Raw genomic sequence first — 12,464 nt, forward strand, 5'->3', positions numbered from 1 at the left:
CTTTCCAGACCACATTTCCATTAGGATGCTTATTCTAGATTTTTGATGATTTCCCATCTGGATTACATGGAACTATTGGGAAAATGTCCTTACTTTACAGCAGAAATTTTTATCAGCTGTCTCACCAGCTTAAGCGTCCTTTCTTACCACCAACTTTCCATTCATTTTTATATTCCCATCGTTATCCTGATAGAAAAATCAAGGATCCTGTATAATTTCCACTTAGAATAGGCTGTGTGACTTGGGGCAAGTTTTTATCTGTTCTCCTCCCTTTCTCTGAGGAAAGGGAGGATCCTGTATAATTTCCAAGGATCCTCCTGTATAATTTTCATGGACATTTGGGTTGTTTCTACTTTTTGACTATTACGAATAAGGCTGCTATGAACAGTCATATAGAAATTTAGGTTTTCAGTTCTCTTGGGAGGAGTAGAATTGCTGGGTCACAGGGTGATTCTATGTTTACCATTTGGTGGAAATGCCAGACTGCATCATTTCACATTTCTACCAGCAATCAGTCATTAATTCTCCATCAAGGCAGGGACCAGCCACTCTCTCTGAAGAGTATAAGGAAAAGAAGCTACAGTTCCCACTCTTGTTGCTGGTTTTAGGCCATAACGAATATTCATTGCCCAACCACCTCCATGACTGATTCTAGATTTCTCTCACCTCCAGCTAGGTTGCTTGTCCAGTGGGTTGCTGAGTATGCTTTTCAACTTTAAAGTGCATTGAATCACCTGGGGATTGTGTTAAAATGCAGAATCTGATTCAGTGGTCTGGGGAGGGACCTGGGCTTCTGCATTTCTAGAAGCTCTCAGGTGGTGTTGATGCTGCTTGTCCATGGGCACGTTTGAGTAGCAAAGAACTAGGCTACATTTACCCTTGCTTGCCATTCCCTTGCTAAACCATGGTTGCTGCAATTGCCCCTTTATAGTTTTTGCTGGGTTTCAAGCACCTAGAAAAGCCCCACTGAAACCCCCGGGTTCTAGAAAGAATCTTTCCTCCTCCTATTGTGCAGCCATAACTCTAGCTTCTTCTGGTAATCAGGGTTATTAATCCCACCAGTACGATAACTCCTGTGTTGTCCACTAGCATGAGGTGTGCCAAGTGACTAAGCGGCAGTCAGCTTCAAGTTCAGTGGAACCTTACTGGCAGAAGAGTTTCTTCCCTGACAACCAGACCTCTTATCCAGCAGGGTCCAGGCTATAGGCTGCACAAATTCTGAGTGAGTGGGAAGGATGGTGAGAGAGACAAGTCCTACATCCACTCCTTGGTTCCCAGACTGTGTATCCCTGCTGTTTGGGACACAGCACCATATACAATGCCAACATCGTTCATTGCTCAGTGAACATACCACATCACCAGTGATTGTGTCCTAACCCTTTGGTGTGTTGTTACAGGGCAGATGCCTTTGCTCATTCTGCCATTCCTTCAGGATGTTGCTTCTGGATGATGGGGGCCATAGTAAGACTGGTGAATTCCATGATCACCCATGCATTGTGTGGTAAAGTGGCCCTAGGAGCCGGCGTGGTGACTGGGTGGCTGTTGGGTGAAGCTTGTTACCATAGAACTGCTGCCTGGTCACAGCAGTGCAGAGCTGGTCGCTGGTGACAATAGAGGTGGAACAGTGGTAAAGGGCCCAAGATAGATGAGGCTGACGGGATGTGAGAAGATGCATAAGAAGAGTCTCATAGGGAGGGCTTGTGATCTGGCTTAGAAAGCAAAACACAAACACAAGGCAGAAGAGACACTGACCTCCATGGGAGTTTCAACATAATTAGGTTGGAGGGGTGAGCATGACATGAAGTAGATGAGGGACTTTCAAGAACAGGTATGACAGAACCTGGTCTTGCAGGTCATGCAGACACGAGACTGGTGGAAAGGGGAAAGTATTCCGAGTGGTCACGGGCAGTGTCAAGAAGGACCCAGATGTGGGAGTGCATGAGTTTATTTAGGGGCTTGAACACATACAAGTTTGGAGCTGGTTTGTGGGGAGGAATAATAAAATAATTTTAGTAGTGATAGGTAACTTTTATTGAGCCTGTATTGTATGCCTGACACCATTCTGAACTCTTACATGGATTACCTTATTTAAATCTCACAACTACTCCTTAAGGAGACAAGGCCAGTATTTGGGGGTATTTTGAAGAACCATCCAAAGAATTTGGTCTTTACCATTGCCACACTGGCACTGGAATAGCTGTGGGCCCCATGAAGACAGGGCCAATTTCTTTCTAACTTTTATATGCTTCGTTCTTTATATAGAGCCTGGCAAATGGGAAAGTATCCATGATATCACTGAATGTTACTAACAGCTATCCCTAACAATGCCCTCAGTGTATAGCAGGCACTGTTGAAAGTGCTTGACGTGGAAGAAGTTATTTAATCCTCACATAATCCTGGAAAGTAGGCACTAGTATTATACCCATTTTACAGATGAGAAAGTTGAGGCACAGAGAGGTTAAGTGACTTGTCCAAAGTAACAGAGAAAGAGGGGGCCAGTGCCGGGCTTTAGACCCACATAGTCTGGCTTTAGAGTCCACACATGTAATTAGTACACCACATGGCCTCTCAAAAACCATTTAGGACAAAGATTTGGAAATTCTATTGGAAATTAAGTGGTGGGGAAGGCTTTCAGCCTGGGTGGGTGGAAAGACAGGTGAACAGTTGTTTTAGGGGGTAAGAGGATGTACTTCATTGGGTCATCTATGGTCTCTCTGTTTCCTCCAGCGAGAAGGCATATGCTTCAGGCCTCAAGTATCAGCAGACGTGCAGCTCTGAACATCAGTAGGTGGTTTGTGTGTATATGTTTTCTCTTTTTTTCCCTACAGTGTATTTACACTCAAGATTGAGATAAACATCCATTTGCTTTAACACATGAGAAAATACCTTAGCAACTTCCTGCCGCTCTGGTCTGTTGCTAAGCAGTGACCTTACTGCTACCATGGCAACAGCAGAGACTCCGGAGTGCTGCTGGTACCAGCCTCCTGTTCCTGACAAGACTTTGGGAAACTGTTAGCAGGGCCTTAGAAGCACATTTGCTCTTGGGAGGCAGCCTGCTCTATTGCTCTTTGGCACTGAGGGAAGCTCTCTGGGGAGAGGAGCCCACCAATGCTTGGCTGACAAGATCTTAGTCATGTCTGCTGTTCCTTTACCTTTGCTGCCGTCTTCATATCACTAAGGGAGCCCTGCGGAGTGGGGTGGAGTTCAAGATGGACTCTCAAGAAGTTATAGGAAGCTCTTTATCAATTCTATTCCTGAGAAGGACCCACTTCAGGTACCTCCATCCAGCAGAGAGGAGCTATGGTACACCTTGGGGTGTGATCAGGCGAGACAAGTATGTCCCTCGACAGTCCTCGGTAGAAACAGAATCTTGATCAGAGGTTTAGGAGACTTCACTGAAGGAACTCCTTACAGCAGTGTAGGCAGGACCAGGGGAACAGGTGATGGGTAGTGATGCCCCTGAAATAACAGCAGGAAGCCATTACCACCCCGAGCACTGAAGGGACAAGAGGAGGAAATGGCTTTATAGAAATGATATTCCAGTTTTAAAGCTAGTTCAATGGAGCAGGGGCCACTCAGCAGAAGAGACAGTATGGGATGCAAATATTGCAAGAGATACAGCTCTGAGGAGGAAGGAGGAGAGTGAACAGCTGAAACTCATCTGTCATCCTTTGATCTTTGCCAGTGTGTCCCATTAGCCAGATGGAACTGAAAACAGGCCAAAAGGTAGCCCAGGTATTGTAGTCTGTGAGGGTATCAGCCTATTGAGTACACAGCAGAGATGGGGGAATAATGAATTTGGTGGGTGTGTATGAGCTATAAATGTGGGGAAGGGAAATAGGCTAACTAACATGGCTGGGTTAACTTGACTGGGAGCAGGGGGGCTGGGAGGAACAGAAACTCCAACAAGGTCTACCTGTGGGGTAGGATGAGACCCTAAGAGCAGAGCCAGCCACAGACACTGGAAGGAGCCATGTTTAACAGGGGGAATAGCATCTGGGATAACGAGTAGTCAACATGATGGAAGCCCAACATCCCACTGTCCTAAATGACCCTATAATAGCACTGTCCCTGACCCACAGGCAAGGCTGAAGGAGCTTTATAGGAAGTGTCTGGCCTCTGGGTTGCACAGCTGAATCATATCCCTTCAGGTTCTCCTAAACCTTCCTGTTACCTCCTCCACTTGGCCTTCCATTGCTCTCAATCTGACTGTTATTTCTCAGCCCAGTTACCTTGGATGGACAGTTTAGACAAGATCAGCATCAGCACTACCTGGGAACTTATTAGAAGTGCATATTTGCGAGGCCCCAGCTCAGACCTGCTTAATCAGAGGCATTTGGGTTAGGGCTCAACAATCTGTGTTTTAGCACTCTCTCCAAGTGATTCTGCTACACTCTGAAGTTGTGAAACAACTTCAACACCGAAACACTGAAGTTTGAGAACTAGTGATTTGGACTGTGTGATTAGCTTGCAACCCTCCATTTAACCTGAATGATGCTCTTACTGTCTTCCCTGGTTCATTGTTCTGCAGCCTCTAGCTAGCTCCACACATTCTTTTGTTCTGTTCTAGCTTGGAGAGTTCCCACCAGGGGTCAGAGACTTGGGCACCCATTTGCCTGAGAAGAAAGTTTGGAGAGAAGTAATCTAGGGAATTATGAGCAATTCAGGTGCTTGGACATAGGTAGTTAGCTGTTAGGTCCCACCTGCAGAATTGGGGTTCAGAGGTAGGACACTCTGAATTAGCAAGGGCAAGCTGATGAGCAAGACAGGGGCTCCAGCATAGGGTGTGATGAGAGGCAGTCCTTCACAGATCTCTCCCATTTCTGCACATTCTGGAGACAAGCACCAACTTCCTTTTGCTCTGAACTATCTTTCCAAGGGTGTTTGTATAGCGAACAGCCTGGAAAATAGAGATTGTATTTCTTTCTGGAGCAAAGAGCAGTCATAGCTATTGACTCTTATAAAGATTTAAGTTTCCTAAGTTCAGGGTTTCTATCTTATAATACAACCCACTGTGCGTGCAAGTGCCGTGTGGCCTTCTTTATGTTGCCTTGTAGACATTGGGGCCTAGGGAACTGGTGCAAAAAAATAATGATACACTTGCTGCTGCAATTACTGTAAGTAGTAAACTGCCTCCTGTCTCTGACCCTGGACTCTCATATCTTCTATAAGTAATCATGAAAATATGGCAGGCTAACTTGTTACCTTGTAAGTATTATAAAATATCAGGCTCTTCGCAGTTCTTGACAGGCACAAAGTAGGCCTGAGCCTCAAGAAAGAAGGGGATGGACAAGCAGCAAATATGACCGAGAGCAGCAAAGCTAACCTGGGTCAGGGTTAGTGCTAGGGGTAGGGCAGAGCTGTGTGGGGTCACAGGGCTCTACCTGGTGGAAAAGGAGGGAAGAAGAGACCAGGATTCAAGATACCCTTTTAGGTAACAGTACCAATAAAGATAATAGACTTAATAGGCTGTGCTACTCCATTTGTGCTGCTATAATAGAATACCATGATCTAGGTAATTTATAAAGAATATGAATTTATTTTCTCACAGTTCTGGAGGCTAGGAACTCCAAGATCAAGATGCCAGTAGGCTTGATTTTCTGGTGAGGGAGGGCTGTGTCCTCTGGTGGGGAGAAATGCTGTGTCCCAACACAACATAGGGGCAAGAAGGGACAAGCCCCCTCTGTCAAGCCCCTTTATAAGGATACCTAATCTCATTCATGAGGGAGGAGCCCTCATGGCCTAATTGCTTCTTAAAGGCCCCACCTCTTTATACTATCACCTTGGCAACACCTGAATATTGGAAGGACACATTCAAACCTACCTGCACATTTGAAACATCTGAAGAGCTTTAAAAAAAAACAACTATAACTGATGCCTGGGTCCTGCCTCCACAGATTCTGATCTCATTGGTAGCAGAATACAGTTGGCTACCAGCTCATCAGGTAGTCCTAAAATTCAGATATATATGAGAACCACGGATCTATACTAGCTGTCTCTTTTTACCCATGAGGGAACTGAGGCTCAGAGAGTTGAAGTGACTTGATAAAAGGTCTGTTTGCTTTGAATTTTTCTAGGCTGAATTTCTAGATCCCCAGGCTTTGTGTCTGGCTCAAGCCCTCAGAGCCATGGATGCTGCTTTCTGTGGTTCAGAACCTAGACTTGACTCTGGCCAGAGTCTCACCTAAAACTTGACCAACAGAGGCATTCTCAGTGTAGTGCATCAATACTGTGACCCAGAGAGAAGGAAGTCTTTTGCTTTATCTAGTCAAGTAGGAGTCTGGGTTGCTAAGCAACCAGACATTCTTAGGCAGTTGTGCTGCTCTGCGGTGGTGCTTTGCATGTTAAGCCTTCTGGGGTGGTTTCTGGGGCCCACAAGAGTTCTAAGCGGCAGCACGTGGGAGCTTAGTGTGCTCCCATGTGATCCCTATGTGTGTGCTCCCCAAAAATGGGAGTACAAGTTCACTTCCATTTTTGCCTTACTTTCAGGGATGTTACAGTGCAGACAAAGATTCTGGTGCCTCACAAGATTTGACACAAGCCAGTGCTTTGTTGTTTTTCTCACCTGTTGGCCAGAAGATTATCTTGGAGCAGGAAAAGGTTTGTTTTAGTTTTGGCCTGAAGGCCTCTTATAATTTTTTAATTTAGAAATAATTTCAAACTCACAGAAAAGTTACAAGAATAAGAACAGTACAAAGTGTGCCCTGATTCCTCTATTTTTAACATTTAATCCATTTGCTTTATGATTTGTCATCTCTTTTTCTCTTTCTCTGTCTCTCTCTGTATGTGTGGGATATATATATATATATATATTTTTTTTTTTTTTTTTTTTGAGATGAAGTCTTGCTCTGTTGCCCAGGCTGGAGTACAGTAGCACGATCTCAGCTCACTGCAACCTCAACCTCCAGGGTTCAAATGATTGTTATGCCTCAGCCTCCCCAGTAGCTGGGATTACAGGGGCAAGCCACTAAGCTCGGCTAATTTTTGTATTTTTAGTAGAGATGGTGTTTCACCATGTTGGCCAGGCTGGTCTCGAACTCCTGACCTTAAGTGATCTGCCCACCTTGGCCTCCCAAAGTGCTGGGATTACAGGTGTGAGCCACCGTGCCTGGTCAGCCAGCTCAAACTATATATTCTTTAACCGCATGAAAATAAGTTGTATATATTGTGATCCTTTACCCTGAAATATTTCAGTGTAAATTGTCCTAAAAGAGGGGGTATTCTTTTTCTCATTCTCTTACAGAACCACCTGTGTAACCACAGGTTCGTTATCAACTTCAGTAAGCTTAGTATTAATATAATATCTTTATCTAATCCATTTTCTGTATTCCAATTTTGTCAGTTAACCCTATAATGACCTTTGGAACACTTTTTCCCACCAAGGCAGGATCCAAACTTGGGATAATGTATTAAATTTTATCGTCTTGTTTCTTTAGTCTCCTTTAATCTGAAATATTCTCCTAGCCTTTCATGTTGGGTTTATCCTTTGCTTTGTCATCGTGGATTTGGGCTGTGTGTTCTAGGTCAGAATGCTACCTAAGTGATGCTGTGCTGCTCTCAGGGTATTACATCTAGAGTCACACAATGTCAATCTGCCCCTTCTTAATTTTGATCAACTGGTCAAGGTGTTGTTTAATTTCCCCACCATATAGTTACTATTTTATCCTTTGCAACTAATAAGCAATTTAAGACCATACAAGCATCAAAACTCCCCCCTGGATTTAGCATCCTATTGATAATTCTTGCCTGAACCAATCTTTACTCTGAAGGTTTCATAATGATTTCACAACTCCAACATCCTAAGAGCTCTTATTAATAAACTATGAAAGAGGCTTCCTGGCAAGATTCATTTTTGACTTTGGGAGGCAATTCGAGGCTGCCGAAAAGGCACCCCTGTTTCTTTGTCTCCAGGCAGGGGCTGCACGTGGTGTCTGCCCATGAAGTTCACTCCCTCCAAGCATGCTGCACCTGCCTGATTTGGGTTTTAAATCTCTGCTTGGATACATGTTTTAATCTCTATGTTATACAGGGTTCTGAATAGTGAATTCATCTTATAATCAGTGGCATTAGCAAAGCGTTTCTAAGTTTTGGGGTAATGCATTCATTTGTTTATTCATTTAGGTGGTTAAGAAGGATTTGAGAGTCTGTAATTACCATGCAGGGCACTAGGTGCTGGGCAGAGTGGTGAATAAGACAGGCATGGAGCCTATCATCAAGAGGCTTAAAGTCTAGTGGGGAAGACAGACATTGTGCAGGTAATTGATAGTACACTAAATTTTACAACAGGGCAAGTAGATTGCCTTCTGAGCATGTATCAGCAGAAGCTAACCTAATCTGGGGGCAGGGCAAGCCCTTCCTGAGGAAATGAAATGATGAGTTATAATGATCTTGGCAGAAGTGGGTGAGGTGGAAGCAGCAAGTGCAAACTCCCAGAAGTGACAGAGCATGGTGTGTGCTCCCGTCTAGATGGCTGGGTGTGGGGGCAAGGGCTGGGTGGCTCATGAGAAGACTGAGAAATGGGTCAGATCCAAATTATGGATCTTTTGGATCCAAGCCTTTTGAGCCTTGATAAGGATTTTGGTTTTTATTCTAGGAGCCAAGAGAAGCCTCTGAAGGATTGTAAACAGAAGAATGATCCAATTGTGTTTGTAAATTAAAAGGTCACCCTGGCTGCTTTGTGGGGAATGGATCTGAATGGGTGGGAAAAGAATGAAGCCAGGTAGAAGTTGGGAAATCAGTTAGGAGGCTGTAAAGAAGTCCAAGTGGAAGATGATGATGGCCCGGCTAGGACGGCAGCCAAATGAATGGGAGAAGGTTTATCAATTCCTCTGATTTTCCATCTCTCAATAGGGATTGTGGATGCTGTATGAAGCTTAAATTCCTAAGAACCATAGACACTGTTCAAACACAAGACAGTGCCCCATTAGAGGAATGAAGCTCTCAATCTAGGTGGGAAACACATAGAATCCTTAAGAAAGAAGCTTACTCGTATTTACAAAGAATAGCCAAGAATGGACTGTGGTCTTACTTGTAGTTAATGAGTTAGGTTTGCTGGGTAATAGCTCACTTGCTCCTTTCTATTTTTACAAAAGCAGATGATTCTGTTACTAAGTATTCCACAGTTTAATTTGATCTGCGTGTCCATTTGCACTTCAGAAGTATTATGGACATGGCCAATTTTGGCTCCCAGACAATACAAAATTATCGTGGAATTTCCTCCCCCAGCCCAGCATTCTTTGCTTTGTCTGCAGTTTTTATGGCACATGATATTTTCCCATTAACTTTTATTAGATCCATAATTTTTTTATTAGCATTGAGTAATAACCATTTTCAGTGGCCTCACTCTTCCGAGGAGTCCTCGATTAGTAGTCCATGATAACAGTTGCTAAATTGAAGTTTCTTCTGCCAGCATTTCACCCGCAGTAAATCCAACTATTCTACCTCATCTTGCTTAAAAAGCCATGAAATTCCCAGACATTATCAGAAAAATGACCACAGTCAAAGTGCTCTAAATGGAGATGGAAATTAAGCTCTTGCCTATTTGAATCAAGATGTTTCATAGTTATGGGCTGAGAGTGAGAACTTTCAACTCAAGTGAAAACTCTCCTCACCTCTCCTGTCTGCAGGATTTCTCTTATTAGGGAGATTGTTTGTTGATCCACAGTTCCAAATTGGGACTGTGTCTGATGGACAAAAAGGGATTGTTTTAATATTAGCAATAGTAGTTGTTTTTCTTCCCTCATATTAAGGATGAAATGAGCATCAGGTGGGAACTTGCCCAGAGCAGAGTAGGATATGGGGCTAGCTGCTCTTGGAGATACGTTGTCCGGTTCAAAAATCTCTTATCTTGTGCTTCCAGTGAAGTTTCTGTTATCTAAATTTAGTGTATCTAATATTTAGTGTGCCTAGTATCAGTTCAATTCAATTCAATTTGATAGGAAATTTTTGATATTTCTTACGTTGTGGCCAGCCAAGATCCCTATATTCACTAGGATTGGTTAAACTACAAGTGACAGAAACCCCCAAATTTCTCTCATGTGAAAGAAGCGTAGAGATTGAGAATCCAGGATTTATTGGACAAGTTACAAAGTGGTCAGGACCTAGGCTGATATCTTGCTGTTGGGACATCCTCAACATGTAGCTTTCAGCTCATGATTCAAGATGGCTGCCTGAGATCTAGTCATCTGTATTCTAACAGTAGAAGGGAAGAAGGGAAAAAGAAAGTCATGCTGCCTTTCTTTAAGGACACTTCCAGGGAGTTGCATGTGACCCTTCCACTTAAATCCATTGGCCAGAATTGACTCATATGAGCATATCTATCTGTAAAGGAGGCTAGAAAATAAATATTATTATTCCAGGCACCTTGTGCTGAGCCAAAATTTTGGGGATTCTATTACTAAGGAAGAATAGGAGAATGCATTTTGGGGGATATCTAATAGGATCTAACAACAGATATTCAAGCTATCTTCTCTAGATTTTTTAAGAGCTCCCCATTTGTTCCTGAGTATTCAGGAAACCAATTTTAAAACAGATGCTTCCTATCCTTGGAAAAATGAGGTTCAAATTTCAAAATCCAAAGACTAGAAACTGAGCAAAGAAATGCTTCTGGTATATATATAGCTGATGACTTTGAGAAATACTAGGATGCATAGCAGCTTCAAACAATTATCCGTCATCCATCTATCCATCCATCAATACTTTCAACACATTTATTGAGTACCTGCTATATGCCAGACCCTATGCTCATGGCTTAGAAAAAGCACATGATGAATAAGTTATTTCTCACACTCAAGGAACTCATGATTTGGTGTAGGAAAATGGTAGGTAAATTAATAATTTCAGGTGATAAATGCTGTAATAGAGATAATCATTCATTTACTTTCCCATTCAACAAATACGTTTTGAACACCTACTATGTACTAGGTGCTCTGCTAGACACTGAGGATAAAGAAATAAAAAGTCAAGTTCTCTACCAGAAAAATTAAAATGCAGAGTGATAAAAGGGTCTAGTGGAGGCATGGCTGGGAACAATGGAACTTGTGGAGGGTAAGCTTACCTCTGCCTGGATGAGTCAGGAAATGCTCCAGGAGGAGGTAACTGCTGAACTAAAACATGAAGGAGGAGTAGAGCTTTGCCAATACAAACTTGGGCCTTTTCCTTCTGCCCATTAAGCATTGATAGAATTACCCACCTTTCCTTTTCTGCTCATATGTAATTCAATATGTCATGGGTGGGTGGTATTTGGTACAATCTATACTAGAGACTTTGAATGATTCTGCTACCCAACTGGGTACAAAAAGGTATTTACTTGGTAAGGTTTCTTTTGTGAATGGGTAATAGGAAATATTTCCAATTTTGCTTGGTTTTAAGCAGAGTTGTGATGACAATATTTTAAACCTGTCTTGGGTCTAGAGGGCCTGACAAATGCATTTCCGCCACGGCAAGGAACTGGAAACCAAAAACGATTGTGTCTCAAATGAAATGAAGAGTCTGACAAAATATGTCCTATCAAGAGAATGAAATTAGTTATCTGTCAAAATGCATTTGTCCTCTAAATAACCATCCATATGTTTTATGTTTTGGTATTAAATAGACATTCATCAGTTTATCACAATAGCGCTGTCAGAGACCCAGCAATTTGGAGCAGAATTTTAAAGATCCTTCTAGAGCAATAACCTAGGAAGAATTTTGGGGGGGTAGTTTTTCTTATTTCTCATTTCTTTTCCATTTCTTCTTTTGATTCCTTTGGGTCCCTTCAGAGCCTGCCTTTTATTACTAAAGAGAGGCGGATCATCTATTTAAAATCAATCCAATAATACTATGTTCCAAAGCATTAATTCTTGCCTGCAATCCGCTCCTTGCAGAGAGTGTTGTTTGCCTCCTCAGCTTTCTGTCTTCAGGTGTGGCCTGTGAAGGGGAATGCTGGGTTTGTGACCACTGAGTGCATGAGATGTGGGCTCCCTTTGGCTCTGTAGCTCCCTTACTGAGAAGTGTGGCCCTGAATCAGGCAGAAGAGGAGGAATGGGTAAGGGAGTTTGCTGGGAACTCTCCCTCTCTAGTCTGGGCCACTGTCCTTTCTGATTTGTCTGGGAAGTGGGTTATAGGCAGTAAAAATATAGTTCCAAGGGGGCAAGCCAGAGGGCTAGTGAGTCTGCAGGCCTCAATGGTGGGCATTTGAGTCTGTTTCTGGGCAGGGAACTGGCTGCTAAAATGATTACTATCTTGTCAAACGTTTTGTCCATTGAAGAAAACTCATGTAACTTTGCAGACAGAAGCACATTTTGACCAAAGCCCAAAAACTATCCATTTAGATAAACCCTAGAATTAATGCTGTGGTTATTAGCGTTAGTATTTGCCCAGGACAGAAATTCATTATAAATAAATGGTTTAGGAGTCAAGCCAGCTGAAGTTCCCCTGGAAGAAGGAAGAACCATGTGGAATTTAAATGACATTTTCACGATGGA

The 12,464-nt window shown here is 42.9% G+C and overlaps 1 long non-coding RNA gene across 2 annotated transcripts; it reads left to right on the plus strand.

Moving 5' to 3' along the window:
- Positions 1-2,963: 2,963 nt before the first annotated feature.
- On the plus strand, positions 2,964-8,671 carry LOC129007840 (uncharacterized). Of its 2 annotated transcripts, none has more exons than XR_008492400.2 (3): positions 2,964-3,274; positions 6,490-6,600; positions 8,594-8,671. It is a non-coding gene; the product is annotated as an uncharacterized LOC129007840 (long non-coding RNA). The 2 variants fall into 2 exon arrangements; XR_008492401.2 differs by lacking the exon at positions 2,964-3,274 and adding an exon at positions 5,163-5,434.
- The last annotated feature ends 3,793 nt before the right edge of the window (positions 8,672-12,464 follow it).

The sequence above is a fragment of the Pongo pygmaeus genome, chromosome 9 (genome assembly GCF_028885625.2).
Source record: "Pongo pygmaeus isolate AG05252 chromosome 9, NHGRI_mPonPyg2-v2.0_pri, whole genome shotgun sequence".
In the NCBI taxonomy this organism is placed as follows: Eukaryota; Metazoa; Chordata; class Mammalia; order Primates; family Hominidae; genus Pongo; species Pongo pygmaeus.